At 5.0% G+C, this 12914-nt stretch overlaps 1 protein-coding gene across 2 annotated transcripts in view; it reads right to left on the reverse strand.

Annotated features, from left to right (window-relative positions):
• The window catches only part of unc-13-4A (BAI1 associated protein 3), a 595010-nt gene that overhangs the window by 382074 nt on the left and 200022 nt on the right, over positions 1 to 12914 (reverse strand). The gene's annotated exons all lie outside the window — the stretch shown is intronic.

Raw genomic sequence — 12914 nt, forward strand, 5'->3', positions numbered from 1 at the left:
TATTTTATATTTTATATTTTATATTTTATATTTTATATTTTATATTTTATATTTTATATTTTATATTTTATATTTTATATTTTATATTTTATATTTTATATTTTATATTTTATATTTTATATTTTATATTTTATATTTTATATTTTATATTTTATATTTTATATTTTATATTTTATATTTTATATTTTATATTTTATATTTTATATTTTATATTTTATATTTTATATTTTATATTTTATATTTTATATTTTATATTTTATATTTTATATTTTATATTTTATATTTTATATTTTATATTTTATATTTTATATTTTATATTTTATATTTTATATTTTATATTTTATATTTTATATTTTATATTTTATATTTTATATTTTATATTTTATATTTTATATTTTATATTTTATATTTTATATTTTATATTTTATATTTTATATTTTATATTTTATATTTTATATTTTATATTTTATATTTTATATTTTATATTTTATATTTTATATTTTATATTTTATATTTTATATTTTATATTTTATATTTTATATTTTATATTTTATATTTTATATTTTATATTTTATATTTTATATTTTATATTTTATATTTTATATTTTATATTTTATATTTTATATTTTATATTTTATATTTTATATTTTATATTTTATATTTTATATTTTATATTTTATATTTTATATTTTATATTTTATATTTTATATTTTATATTTTATATTTTATATTTTATATTTTATATTTTATATTTTATATTTTATATTTTATATTTTATATTTTATATTTTATATTTTATATTTTATATTTTATATTTTATATTTTATATTTTATATTTTATATTTTATATTTTATATTTTATATTTTATATTTTATATTTTATATTTTATATTTTATATTTTATATTTTATATTTTATATTTTATATTTTATATTTTATATTTTATATTTTATATTTTATATTTTATATTTTATATTTTATATTTTATATTTTATATTTTATATTTTATATTTTATATTTTATATTTTATATTTTATATTTTATATTTTATATTTTATATTTTATATTTTATATTTTATATTTTATATTTTATATTTTATATTTTATATTTTATATTTTATATTTTATATTTTATATTTTATATTTTATATTTTATATTTTATATTTTATATTTTATATTTTATATTTTATATTTTATATTTTATATTTTATATTTTATATTTTATATTTTATATTTTATATTTTATATTTTATATTTTATATTTTATATTTTATATTTTATATTTTATATTTTATATTTTATATTTTATATTTTATATTTTATATTTTATATTTTATATTTTATATTTTATATTTTATATTTTATATTTTATATTTTATATTTTATATTTTATATTTTATATTTTATATTTTATATTTTATATTTTATATTTTATATTTTATATTTTATATTTTATATTTTATATTTTATATTTTATATTTTATATTTTATATTTTATATTTTATATTTTATATTTTATATTTTATATTTTATATTTTATATTTTATATTTTATATTTTATATTTTATATTTTATATTTTATATTTTATATTTTATATTTTATATTTTATATTTTATATTTTATATTTTATATTTTATATTTTATATTTTATATTTTATATTTTATATTTTATATTTTATATTTTATATTTTATATTTTATATTTTATATTTTATATTTTATATTTTATATTTTATATTTTATATTTTATATTTTATATTTTATATTTTATATTTTATATTTTATATTTTATATTTTATATTTTATATTTTATATTTTATATTTTATATTTTATATTTTATATTTTATATTTTATATTTTATATTTTATATTTTATATTTTATATTTTATATTTTATATTTTATATTTTATATTTTATATTTTATATTTTATATTTTATATTTTATATTTTATATTTTATATTTTATATTTTATATTTTATATTTTATATTTTATATTTTATATTTTATATTTTATATTTTATATTTTATATTTTATATTTTATATTTTATATTTTATATTTTATATTTTATATTTTATATTTTATATTTTATATTTTATATTTTATATTTTATATTTTATATTTTATATTTTATATTTTATATTTTATATTTTATATTTTATATTTTATATTTTATATTTTATATTTTATATTTTATATTTTATATTTTATATTTTATATTTTATATTTTATATTTTATATTTTATATTTTATATTTTATATTTTATATTTTATATTTTATATTTTATATTTTATATTTTATATTTTATATTTTATATTTTATATTTTATATTTTATATTTTATATTTTATATTTTATATTTTATATTTTATATTTTATATTTTATATTTTATATTTTATATTTTATATTTTATATTTTATATTTTATATTTTATATTTTATATTTTATATTTTATATTTTATATTTTATATTTTATATTTTATATTTTATATTTTATATTTTATATTTTATATTTTATATTTTATATTTTATATTTTATATTTTATATTTTATATTTTATATTTTATATTTTATATTTTATATTTTATATTTTATATTTTATATTTTATATTTTATATTTTATATTTTATATTTTATATTTTATATTTTATATTTTATATTTTATATTTTATATTTTATATTTTATATTTTATATTTTATATTTTATATTTTATATTTTATATTTTATATTTTATATTTTATATTTTATATTTTATATTTTATATTTTATATTTTATATTTTATATTTTATATTTTATATTTTATATTTTATATTTTATATTTTATATTTTATATTTTATATTTTATATTTTATATTTTATATTTTATAATTATATTTTATATTTTATATTTTATATTTTATATTTTATATTTTATATTTTATATTTTATATTTTATATTTTATATTTTATATTTTATATTTTATATTTTATATTTTATATTTTATATTTTATATTTTATATTTTATATTTTATATTTTATATTTTATATTTTATATTTTATATTTTATATTTTATATTTTATATTTATTTATATTTTATATTTTATATTTTATATTTTATATTTTATATTTTATATTTTATATTTTATATTTATATTTTATATTTTATATTTTATATTTTATATTTTATATTTTATATTTTATATTTTATATTTTATATTTTATATTTTATATTTTATATTTTATATTTTATATTTTATATTTTATATTTTATATTTTATATTTTATATTTTATATTTTATATTTTATATTTTATATTTTATATTTTATATTTTATATTTTATATTTTATATTTTATATTTTATATTTTATATTTTATATTTTATATTTTATATTTTATATTTTATATTTTATATTTTATATTTTATATTTTATATTTTATATTTTATATTTTATATTTTATATTTTATATTTTATATTTTATATTTTATATTTTATATTTTATATTTTATATTTTATATTTTATATTTTATATTTTATATTTTATATTTTATATTTTATATTTTATATTTTATATTTTATATTTTATATTTTATATTTTATATTTTATATTTTATATTTTATATTTTATATTTTATATTTTATATTTTATATTTTATATTTTATATTTTATATTTTATATTTTATATTTTATATTTTATATTTTATATTTTATATTTATATTTTATATTTTATATTTTATATTTTATATTTTATATTTTATATTTTATATTTTATATTTTATATTTTATATTTTTATATTTTATATTTTATATTTTATATTTTATATTTTATATTTTATATTTTATATTTTATATTTTATATTTTATATTTTATATTTTATATTTTATATTTTATATTTTATATTTTATATTTTATATTTATATTTTATATTTTATATTTTATATTTTATATTTTATATTTTATATTTTATATTTTATATTTTATATTTTATATTTTATATTTTATATTTTATATTTTATATTTTATATTTTATATTTTATATTTTATATTTTATATTTTATATTTTATATTTTATATTTTATATTTTATATTTTATATTTTATATTTTATATTTTATATTTTATATTTTATATTTTTATATTTTATATTTTATATTTTATATTTTATATTTTATATTTTATATTTTATATTTTATATTTTATATTTTATATTTTATATTTTATATTTTATATTTTATATTTTATATTTTATATTTTATATTTTATATTTTATATTTTATATTTTATATTTTATATTTTATATTTTATATTTTATATTTTATATTTTATATTTTATATTTTATATTTTATATTTTATATTTTATATTTTATATTTTATATTTTATATTTTATATTTTATATTTTATATTTTATATTTTATATTTTATATTTTATATTTTATATTTTATATTTTATATTTTATATTTTATATTTTATATTTTATATTTTATATTTTATATTTTATATTTTATATTTTATATTTTATATTTATATTTTATATTTTATATTTTATATTTTATATTTTATATTTTATATTTTATATTTTATATTTTATATTTTATATTTTATATTTTATATTTTATATTTTATATTTTATATTTTATATTTTATATTTTATATTTTATATTTTATATTTTATATTTTATATTTTATATTTTATATTTTATATTTTATATTTTATATTTTATATTTTATATTTTATATTTTATATTTTATATTTTATATTTTATATTTTATATTTTATATTTTATATTTTATATTTTATATTTTATATTTTATATTTTATATTTTATATTTTATATTTTATATTTTATATTTTATATTTATATTTTATATTTTATATTTTATATTTTATATTTTATATTTTATATTTTATATTTTATATTTTATATTTTATATTTTATATTTTATATTTTATATTTTATATTTTATATTTTATATTTTATATTTTATATTTTATATTTTATATTTTATATTTATATTTTATATTTTTATATTTTATATTTTATATTTTATATTTTATATTTTATATTTTATATTTTATATTTTATATTTTATATTTTATATTTTATATTTTATATTTTATATTTTATATTTTATATTTTATATTTTATATTTTATATTTTATATTTTATATTTTATATTTTATATTTTATATTTTATATTTTATATTTTATATTTTATATTTTATATTTTATATTTTATATTTTATATTTTATATTTTATATTTTATATTTTATATTTTATATTTTATATTTTATATTTTATATTTTATATTTTATATTTTATATTTTATATTTTATATTTTATATTTTATATTTTATATTTTATATTTTATATTTTATATTTTATATTTTTATATTTTATATTTTATATTTTATATTTTATATTTTATATTTTATATTTTATATTTTATATTTTATATTTTATATTTTATATTTTATATTTTATATTTTATATTTTATATTTTATATTTTATATTTTATATTTTTATATTTTATATTTTATATTTTATATTTTATATTTTATATTTTATATTTTATATTTTATATTTTATATTTTATATTTTATATTTTATATTTTATATTTTATATTTTATATTTTATATTTTATATTTTATATTTTATATTTTATATTTTATATTTTATATTTTATATTTATATTTTATATTTTATATTTTATATTTTATATTTTATATTTTATATTTTATATTTTATATTTTATATTTTATATTTTATATTTTATATTTTATATTTTATATTTTATATTTTATATTTTATATTTATATTTTATATTTTATATTTTATATTTTATATTTTATATTTTATATTTTATATTTTATATTTTATATTTTATATTTTATATTTTATATTTTATATTTTATATTTTATATTTTATATTTTATATTTTATATTTTATATTTTATATTTTATATTTTATATTTTATATTTTATATTTTATATTTTATATTTTATATTTTATATTTTATATTTTATATTTTATATTTTATATTTTATATTTTATATTTTATATTTTATATTTTATATTTTATATTTTATATTTTATATTTTATATTTTATATTTTATATTTTATATTTTATATTTTATATTTTATATTTTATATTTTATATTTTATATTTTATATTTTATATTTTATATTTATATTTTATATTTTATATTTTATATTTTATATTTTATATTTTATATTTTATATTTTATATTTTATATTTTATATTTTATATTTTATATTTTATATTTTATATTTTATATTTATATTTTATATTTTATATTTTATATTTTATATTTTATATTTTATATTTTATATTTTATATTTTATATTTTATATTTTATATTTTATATTTTATATTTTATATTTTATATTTTATATTTTATATTTTATATTTTATATTTTATATTTTATATTTTATATTTTATATTTTATATTTTATATTTTATATTTTATATTTTATATTTTATATTTTATATTTTATATTTTATATTTTATATTTTATATTTTATATTTTATATTTTATATTTTATATTTTATATTTTATATTTTATATTTTATATTTTATATTTTATATTTTATATTTTATATTTTATATTTTATATTTTATATTTTATATTTTATATTTTATATTTTATATTTTATATTTTTATATTTTATATTTTATATTTTATATTTTATATTTTATATTTTATATTTTATATTTTATATTTTATATTTTATATTTTATATTTTATATTTTATATTTTATATTTTATATTTTATATTTTATATTTTATATTTTATATTTTATATTTTATATTTTATATTTTATATTTTATATTTTATATTTTATATTTTATATTTTATATTTTATATTTATATTTTATATTTTATATTTTATATTTTATATTTTATATTTTATATTTTATATTTTATATTTTATATTTTATATTTTATATTTTATATTTTATATTTTATATTTTATATTTTATATTTTATATTTTATATTTTATATTTTATATTTTATATTTTATATTTTATATTTTATATTTTATATTTTATATTTTATATTTTATATTTTATATTTTATATTTTATATTTTATATTTTATATTTTATATTTTATATTTTATATTTTATATTTTATATTTTATATTTTATATTTTATATTTTATATTTTATATTTATATTTTATATTTTATATTTTATATTTTATATTTTATATTTTATATTTTATATTTTATATTTTATATTTTATATATTTTATATTTTATATTTTATATTTTATATTTTATATTTTATATTTTATATTTATATTTTATATTTTATATTTTATATTTTATATTTTATATTTTATATTTTATATTTTATATTTTATATTTTATATTTTATATTTTATATTTTATATTTTATATTTTATATTTTATATTTTATATTTTATATTTTATATTTTATATTTTATATTTATATTTATATTTTATATTTTATATTTTATATTTTATATTTTATATTTTATATTTTATATTTTATATTTTATATTTTATATTTTATATTTTATATTTTATATTTTATATTTTATATTTTATATTTTATATTTTTATATTTTATATTTTATATTTTATATTTTATATTTTATATTTTATATTTTATATTTTATATTTTATATTTTATATTTTATATTTTATATTTTATATTTTATATTTTATATTTTATATTTTATATTTTATATTTTATATTTTATATTTTATATTTTATATTTTATATTTTATATTTTATATTTTATATTTTATATTTTTATTTTATATTTTATATTTTATATTTTATATTTTATATTTTATATTTTATATTTTATATTTTATATTTTATATTTTATATTTATATTTTATTTTATATTTTATATTTTATATTTTATATTTTATATTTTATATTTTATATTTTATATTTTATATTTTATATTTTATATTTTATATTTTATATTTTATATTTTATATTTTATATTTTATATTTTATATTTTATATTTTATATTTTATATTTTATATTTTATATTTTATATTTTATATTTTATATTTTATATTTTATATTTTATATTTTATATTTTATATTTTATATTTTATATTTTATATTTTATATTTTATATTTTATATTTTATATTTTATATTTTATATTTTATATTTTATATTTTATATTTTATATTTTATATTTTATATTTTATATTTTATATTTTATATTTTATATTTTATATTTTATATTTTATATTTTATATTTTATATTTTATATTTTATATTTTATATTTTATATTTTATATTTTATATTTTATATTTTATATTTTATATTTTATATTTTATATTTTATATTTTATATTTTATATTTTATATTTTATATTTTATATTTTATATTTTATATTTTATATTTTATATTTTATATTTTATATTTTATATTTTATATTTTATATTTTATATTTTATATTTTATATTTTATATTTTATATTTTATATTTTATATTTTATATTTTATATTTTATATTTTATATTTTATATTTTATATTTTATATTTTATATTTTATATTTTATATTTTATATTTTATATTTTATATTTTATATTTTATATTTTATATTTTATATTTTATATTTTATATTTTATATTTTATATTTTATATTTTATATTTTATATTTTATATTTTATATTTTATATTTTATATTTTATATTTTATATTTTATATTTTATATTTTATATTTTATATTTTATATTTTATATTTTATATTTTATATTTTATATTTTATATTTTATATTTTATATTTTATATTTTATATTTTATATTTTATATTTTATATTTTATATTTTATATTTTATATTTTATATTTATATTTTATATTTTATATTTTATATTTTATATTTTATATTTTATATTTTATATTTTATATTTTATATTTTATATTTTATATTTTATATTTTATATTTTATATTTTATATTTTATATTTTATATTTTATATTTTATATTTTATATTTTATATTTTATATTTTATATTTTATATTTTATATTTTATATTTTATATTTTATATTTTATATTTTATATTTTATATTTTATATTTTATATTTTATATTTTATATTTTATATTTTATATTTTATATTTTATATTTATATTTTATATTTTATATTTTATATTTTATATTTTATATTTTATATTTTATATTTTATATTTTATATTTTATATTTTATATTTTATATTTTATATTTTATATTTTATATTTTATATTTTATATTTTATATTTTATATTTTATATTTTATATTTTATATTTTATATTTTATATTTTATATTTTATATTTTATATTTTATATTTTATATTTTATATTTTATATTTTATATTTTATATTTTATATTTTATATTTTATATTTTATATTTTATATTTTATATTTTATATTTTATATTTTATATTTTATATTTTATATTTTATATTTTATATTTTATATTTTATATTTTATATTTTATATTTTATATTTTATATTTTATATTTTATATTTTATATTTTATATTTTATATTTTATATTTTATATTTTAATTTTATATTTTATATTTTATATTTTATATTTTATATTTTATATTTTATATTTTATATTTTATATTTTATATTTTATATTTTATATTTTATATTTTATATTTTATATTTTATATTTTATATTTTATATTTTATATTTTATATTTTATATTTTATATTTTATATTTTATATTTTATATTTTATATTTTATATTTTATATTTTATATTTTATATTTTATATTTTATATTTTATATTTTATATTTTATATTTTATATTTTATATTTTATATTTTATATTTTATATTTTATATTTTATATTTTATATTTTATATTTTATATTTTATATTTTATATTTTATATTTTATATTTTATATTTTATATTTTATATTTTATATTTTATATTTTATATTTTATATTTTATATTTTATATTTTATATTTTATATTTTATATTTTATATTTTATATTTTATATTTTATATTTTATATTTTATATTTTATATTTTATATTTTATATTTTATATTTTATATTTTATATTTTATATTTTATATTTTATATTTTATATTTTATATTTTATATTTTATATTTTATATTTTATATTTTATATTTTATATTTTATATTTTATATTTTATATTTTATATTTTATATTTTATATTTTATATTTTATATTTTATATTTTATATTTTATATTTTATATTTTATATTTTATATTTTATATTTTATATTTTATATTTTATATTTTATATTTTATATTTTATATTTTATATTTTATATTTTATATTTTATATTTTATATTTTATATTTTATATTTTATATTTTATATTTTATATTTTATATTTTATATTTTATATTTTATATTTTATATTTTATATTTTATATTTTATATTTTATATTTTATATTTTATATTTTATATTTTATATTTTATATTTTATATTTTATATTTTATATTTTATATTTTATATTTTATATTTTATATTTTATATTTTTATTTTATATTTTATATTTTATATTTTTATATTTTATATTTTATATTTTATATTTTATATTTTATATTTTATATTTTATATTTTATATTTTATATTTTATATTTTATATTTTATATTTTATATTTTATATTTTATATTTTATATTTTATATTTTATATTTTATATTTTATATTTTATATTTTATATTTTATATTTTATATTTTATATTTTATATTTTATATTTTATATTTTATATTTTATATTTTATATTTTATATTTTATATTTTATATTTTATATTTTATATTTTATATTTTATATTTTATATTTTATATTTTATATTTTATATTTTATATTTTATATTTTATATTTTATATTTTATATTTTATATTTTATATTTTATATTTTATATTTTATATTTTATATTTTATATTTTATATTTTATATTTTATATTTTATATTTTATATTTTATATTTTATATTTTATATTTTATATTTTATATTTTATATTTTATATTTTATATTTTATATTTTATATTTTATATTTTATATTTTATATTTTATATTTTATATTTTATATTTTATATTTTATGTTTTATATTTTATTTTTATATTTTACATTTTATGTTTAATATTTTTATATATTATTATATAAAAAATAAAAAAGCTTTAATTTAAGCAAATTTATTTATTTCCCCCAAAAAATGGCATGCCAGAGTAATATAATGTTTCACAAAATAGTAAAAAGTAGTTAGGAGATGTAACAATTCATTTTAAAAAGCAACATTTAGCAGGCGTTTGCCATCATCGTAACTACTACCTCCTATTATTGTTTGCAACTTTGCGCTTCAGTAACAAAAAATACAAAAATTTATAGGAATCTCACCTTTAGTATTGTGACAAAACTGGCACATTCAAACGCACACCATCACCAAAAATATGCAAAATAAAAGTGTCCGTTAAAGCGACACATCGCTTAAAGGCTAAAACAATTTTATTATACAGCAGCATACCGTCAAACAAGAACACGTTGACAAAAAATATTTAAATTTTGTTGTTAGGGCCACTTTGTTAAGTTACTTTAAGGCTGACAATGAAAACGAAATTTTAAGTCTTCATTCCGGTAATGCTTGACTGTTAGGTTATCTTTGTGTATCCGTGCCTGTCCCGTTGATATTTGCTTTTTTGCCATTGTTTGTCGTTTTTCATCTATTCCACCATTTTGATGACCCTGTTTGTGAGATGAGCATCCATAGCTGTCCTTGTCTTGTCTTGTCTTCGTTCGTTGCTGACTACTCCTTCAAAGTCAAAACATATCTTCATTAGAGAACAATGAAAATCATTGAAGCATATGACATTGACATGATGATAGATAAAAGTGCCACAGACAACCAACCAACAACAGTTCAACAGAGTAGTGAAAATATGTAACAATCAACATCAACCGATAACAGTGTTCAACGACAACAACAAAAGCAATAATCGTATACAGCTTGTGAAAGTCAGCAGGCCAACAAAAGGGTCAGTAATGTAATAATAAGTCGATGTTATTAGGGGGAAAATTAGTTTTAAATCCGAAAGTTAACATCTAAACAAAGAAATACCTTTGTAAAATTTTCTAAAAATAAAACATAGGTATACCCTATATATTTAAATTGGGACTTTCATCTGTAGACAGGAGCCGGTAACAACAGCGAAATTTTTTCGCCCAAATATTATGCATTTACAACGATTTCAGAATGTAGCGGCCGTTTTTGGAGGTATGAACTTGCCGACAAAAAAATATAATTTTTTTGGCCATTTATCTTAACTTAATTTATAAACAATTAAATTTGAGATTCTCGAAAGAAAATTGATGGAATTTTAGAAGAAAGTTTACGTTGTGCAAAGTTTTAGCCAAATCAACCCAATTCGTAAGTTGCCGGGTTCATCACTCATTTTAATTAGTGCCGTTAGGTTTTTTAAGAAATTTGAACCATTACCTCTGGAAGTAGATATTTTACCGTTGAACTAGTCCATATTCGAAAAGGGTCGTCTACTGTAGATTAGATGGCCCATAGGGTCGTCTACTGTAGAGTAGATGGCCTATAGGGGCGTCTACAGTAGAGTAGATGGCCCAGAGGGTCGTCTACTGTAGTGTGGATGGCCCAGAGGATCGTCTACTGTAGAGTAGATGGACCATAGGGTCGTCTACTTTAGAGTAGATGGCCCATAGGGTCGTCTACTGTAGAGTAGATGGCCAATAGGGTCATCTATTGTAGAGTAGATGGCCAATGGGGTCGTTACTGTAGAGTACTGTAGATGGCCCATAGGGTCTCTACTCTAATTTAGATGGCCCATAGGGTCTCTACTGTAATTTAGATGGCCCACAGGGTCGTCTACTGTAGAGAAGATGGCCCA

Source organism: Musca autumnalis, unplaced genomic scaffold (genome assembly GCF_047663935.1).
Source record: "Musca autumnalis isolate F117 unplaced genomic scaffold, ASM4766393v1 scaffold_4, whole genome shotgun sequence".
NCBI lineage: Eukaryota > Metazoa > Arthropoda > Insecta > Diptera > Muscidae > Musca > Musca autumnalis.